Here is a 5455-nt window from a genome sequence, read left to right as displayed (position 1 = left end):
ATAAGAGCTTCAGAGTAAATATAACAATCTGAAAAGCCTTTGAGTCCAGACGAATTGTGTTATTGTTTGGTACTTTTGTGCTGTAAAGCCTACCACTCCACTATAGATATGAGAGAGGACCAAAAAAATGCTAAAAGGGTTCCAGTTGCCCAGGAAGCTACCAGTACTTCTGGGTTCCAGGGACTTCAATTTTTAACAAAGGAATAAAATAATCACTTTTTCCCAGATTCCATGCTGGCTGAAAGAAAAGGGCGTAGAGCAATGGCCATCTGCCATTATTCACCTGATAGCCACAAGCAGAGAACAAAGGAGGTGAAACAGATTGAAACCAGATGCAAGTGAGAGCAGGTTTACTATGATTGGTCATAGACTTTTGAGGGCAGACTGGGTCAGAAACAGGTTGGTGAGGTACCCAAAAAACTGGTCCAGCACCCTTTTTACTTTCAATTTCTTCCAAAACCCTAGGTGAGGTTAGTATAACATAAGCCTGTCTGACTACTTGCTTCCCATTACCTGATTACCAGAGGTTTCAGGGTTGGGGACAAAAAATAAAAGAAACCCATTATTCTTGGCTCCACCTGAAAGCTTATTCCTTTAAATGCTTGTTTGCATTTTCTATGCTACTCAAATTTGCTATTAAACTTTTAAACTTATAGGAATTTCTGTGATTTGTGTACAAATCTTTGAGTGTGAGTATGGGATTGAGAGTGGTCGTTAATCATAAAATCCCCATATAAGCCAGGCTGGGGTAAATGAACCAGTGAAAAAGGAAATTTCTACTATTTTTAGGGGGTGGCAGAAACAGAGAGGGGGAGGAGAGGAGAGGGAGAGAGAGAGACAGAGAAAGAAAGAAAGAAAGAAAGAAAGAAAGAAAGAAAGAAAGAAAGAAAGAAAGAAAGAAAGAAAGAAAGAAAGAAAGAAAGAAAGAAAGAAAGAAAGAAAGAAAGAAAGAAAGAAAGAAAGAAAGAAAGAAAGAAAGAAAGAAAGAAAGAAAGAAAGAAAGAAAGAAAGAAAGAAAGAAAGAAAGAAAGAAAGAAAGAAAGAAAGAAAGAAAGAAGGAAGGAAGGAAGGAAGGAAGGAAGGAAGGAAGGAAGGAAGGAAGGAAGGAAGGAAGGAAGGAAGGAAGGAAGGAAGGAAGGAAGGAAGGAAGGAAGAAAGGAAGGAGGAAGGAGGGAGGGAGGGAGGGAGGAAGGGAGGAAGGAAGGAAGGAAGGAAGGAAGGAAGGAAGGAAGGAAGGAAGGAAGAAAGGAAGGAAGGAAGGAAGGAAGGAAGGAAGGAAGGAAGGAAGGGAAGGAGGGAGAGAAAGTATGAGAGAGAGATAAGAGAGAGAGGGAGACAAAATGAGAGAGATAAGAGAGAGAGAGAGAGAGAGAGAGAGAGAGAGAGAGAGAGAGAATTAGTGTCTGGTCCGGGGCTATAGACAAGGGATTCAAATTTGATATGCTTCTTCTGAGCATGCTCATTGACCAATCCTCATTCGTTTTAGTTGGTTATTTATGTGTTTATGTAATTATATACAAATACATCCATGATTCCATAATCCATATGTGTTTTCATGGTTACATGCCTATTCATGTATATAAGTGATAGGTGCACCATGCAGAGGTTGTGTATTACATACATGTATGTTTGTTTCCTTCCTATCTGTATTACTGTGTATATTTATATGTACATGTGTCTTTTCATGTATACAAATAAAGTTGCACATACATATGTGTACATGAAACACCTGTTTCCAAAGCCTCTCCTAGAGGGGCTCTTATTACCATTATGACCTCTTAAAGTCAGGGAAGTTTCAATGGGGAATACTCATAATTATCATTCTGGAAGAAAAATTCTGTCATGACAACTTTTGAGAGATTGAGAAGAGAAAATCAATGGATATAGCTTGAGAGAAATTGGAGGAAAACATGTCACTCAAATGTAATTGTTTTATTTGTTATCTTTTAAAGAGAATGAAGAAAATTCTCGAGAAGAGGCTTTGCTTAGTAACTTAGTGAACTAAACAGTGAGGCTCTTTTCAAAAGTTATCCAGAAGAGGCAGCAAGGTAGCTCAGTGAATAGAGAGCCAGGCCTAAAAACAGAATGACTGGGTTCAAATCTGGCTTTAGATACTTCCTAGCTGTGGGATCCTGGGCAAGTCACTTAATCCCCATTGCCTGGCCTTTACAGCTCCTCTGCCTTGGAATCCATCTAAGGCAGATGGTAGGAGTTTAAAAAAAAAGAAAGTCATCCACAGAAATAGTTTGGCTGTGATCATTCTCACAGCTAAAATGGAATAAATAATTATTTATGCCTTTGTGTTATTGATTTCATAATTAATAAATTATGTTACCAATAACTTTAGTATCTTTCATCCTAGGAGATGAGGCGTTTAGATATGTAGAATAGTATGAGCAACTGTGGGGAAAATGGGCTTCTCTAGTTTATTTAATAAATAATATTTAATAAACTGTAATGGGGCCTCTGAGCTAGTCAGTCAGTGACAGAGATGTTTCCATTTAAGTAATTAATAGAGATTTCCAAACACAACCTTAGATATAAGTATTCAGATGAATCAAGTAGCCAATGGAGGAGTGACTGCCTCCAAATGAGGTGGTCAGTTTCCCAGAAATTTGCTATGTGTCCATACGCATACATATACACACACATTCTTACACATACAAACACATATCTAGACATGTAAGAAAACACATAGACATATGCATATACATGTGTGTGTATTCCACACCCGAGTTGCCAGCAGAGTGATGCCAGGGATCAGGATGATGAAGACTTCCCAGAGCCTTGCCTGGCACTAGAAGATTTCTAGAACCCTACAAACACCCTATTCACCGTCTGAGGCTCTGAGCCTAGTGGAACCCAGGAGAAGACAACACACACACACACAAGACTCCTTCCAGTTTAGCCACAGGTCCAATGTTAGAAATGAAAAGGATGGGGTTTGTTAGCAGAAGAATTAGGACTTGGGGATGAAGAACAAGAAGAAAGGAAAGCATGATCAATGATGAACAACGCCTGGGACGTTGCATAAATAATAAAAGACCATTTGGTGACTTTAGTCATTTGTGGAGAAAAGCAAACCACTATAGTTAAAGAATTACTATTTGCCTGTAGACAGCAGCTCCACTAATGTCCACTTGGATGTTCCTGATCTATTGCCACGTTCTGTAGGCGAGGGTAGCCTAGTATAACATTCAGAAGTGTGGTAGTAACACAAGTGAGCAGAATTCAGATCTGCTTTTAAAATGAACGGTCACATCAATCTATGTTAAATTGTCCTTCTGGGACCCTGAGAAGCTACAGTAAAGTTAGACATTTTTCAAAATGACATTTATTTCCAAAAGAACAGTGCCGTACCCATGCTCTCCAGCTGTTGCCCCCTCTGTATGACCAGACCACTTCCTTCTCCAGTGATATATGCCCTGTATGATGTCTTTTATGCTACTTTTTGCAAGGAAACCATGATTAATAAAAGGTTAAATCTAGTTTAATTTGTCATTTGTGGGAAATCAATCAATCAAACATTTATTAAACAGTAGCTATTGTGCTAAGCACTGGAGATGGAGGAAGGAGAACAAAACAATCCCTGGCTTCGCAGAGCTTCCATTCTAATGGATGACAGGTATTTATAGAAGTATATTTATAATATACACAAAATGAATATAAGAACATTTGGGAAGATATCAGTTTGGGGGTAGGAAAGGGAATCAGGAGAGAAAGCACTTGAGCTCAGTCTTACAGCAAACCAAGGATTCCAAGAAGGGGGAATAAAGGAGAATATTTGGGGAGTGGGGGGGGGGGGAGACATCCAGAGAAAAGGCACAGAGATGCAAGATGGAGTATCATGTGTGAGGAACAACTAGAAGGCCAATAAAATTGGTTCCCAGAACACATAGAGTTTAAGAAGATGGAAAAGGCAGAAAGGAGTCAGGTTATGGCCAACCTTAGAGGTTATTTAGGACTTTGTATTTGATGCTAGAAGTGATAGGAAATCAGTGGAATTTAATGAATGTGAGGATGTGGTGACATAATCAGAAATGGACATTAGGAAAACCACTTTGGAAGCTGGGAGGAAGATGAATTCAAATGGGAAGACACATTAGGTAGGAAAGTCAAATAGGGAGATATTTTGAGAGATAATAAAGGAATGTCATAATGGGTAGAGTTCAAGTCTAGGAGTCATGAAGGCTAATTTAAATCCAGTTGAACTCAACATTGCCTTCGACTCTCAATCACGCTCTTCTTAATTCTCTCTAGATTTTCATGACACTATTCTCTCTGGTTCATCTCATACCTGTCTGACTACTCCTTTCCTATCTCCTTGTTGGATCTTCATCCACTTCACAACCACTAACTCTGGGAGTTCCCTAAGATTCTTCTCTTGGCCCTCTTCTCTTCTCCCTCTACACCAGCGGTTCTCAACCTCTCGATTTGTAGCAATGAGAATACATAATGCATATCAGGTATTTATATTCTGAATCGTAATTGTAGCAAAATTACAGTTTTGAAGTAACCACCAAAATAACTTTTTGGTTTGGGGTCACTGCAACATGAGGAACTGTATTGCAGGGTCACGGCATTAGAAAGGTTGAGAACCACTGCTCTACACCACTGCTCTACATCACTTGATCATATCATCAGTTCCCTTGGTTTCAATTACCATCCCATGGTGGTGAAGGGGGGGGGGGGGTAACTCTCAGATCTATTTGTTGTCCACCCTTAACTTATCTCCCAATCTCCAGGCTCAAATCTTCAACTGCTTATTAGACATCTCAGACTGAATGATCTGTAAATATCTAAATAACCAAAATAACCAAAATAAAACTTTATTTTGCCCACCAATCCTCCCTACTTCCAAATTCTCCAGTGAATTTCCAAGGCATCCAGTCCCTCAGACTCACAACCTAGATGTCATCCTCAATTCCTCACTCTCTTACCTCCCCACCACCATATTCTATCAGTGGCCAAGTCCTGTCATTTCTTCCTTTGTAACATCACTCATGTATCCATTGCCTTCTCTGACATTGAAACTATACCAGTGCTGACCCTTGTCACCTCACACCTGGACTATGACAGTAGCTTGGTGACTTTTCTCCCTACCACAAGTCTCTTCCCGCTGCAATCCATCCTCAACTCAGCTGTTAAATTGATCTTCTGTAAACTCCAGTGGCTCTCTTTTATCACTAAAGTCAAATATAAAGTAATTTCTTTAGCATTGAAAGTCTTTGATAACCTGGCCCCTTCCTACCATTCTAGATTTTTCTCACCTTACAGAATGTATACCTCTATACATTCTGTGATCCAATGACACTGGTCCCCTTGATGTTCCTTGTATATGACACTTTATCTCCAGATCCCTAACACCTTCACTGGCTGTCCCCAATGCTGGAATTCTCTCCAAGAGGGGAGAGGGGTACTGGGTATAATTATGATGATGTAAGAAATAGAAGGT

Source organism: Monodelphis domestica, chromosome 6 (assembly GCF_027887165.1).
Source record: "Monodelphis domestica isolate mMonDom1 chromosome 6, mMonDom1.pri, whole genome shotgun sequence".
In the NCBI taxonomy this organism is placed as follows: domain Eukaryota; kingdom Metazoa; phylum Chordata; class Mammalia; order Didelphimorphia; family Didelphidae; genus Monodelphis; species Monodelphis domestica.
This window is presented reverse-complemented; position numbering follows the sequence as displayed.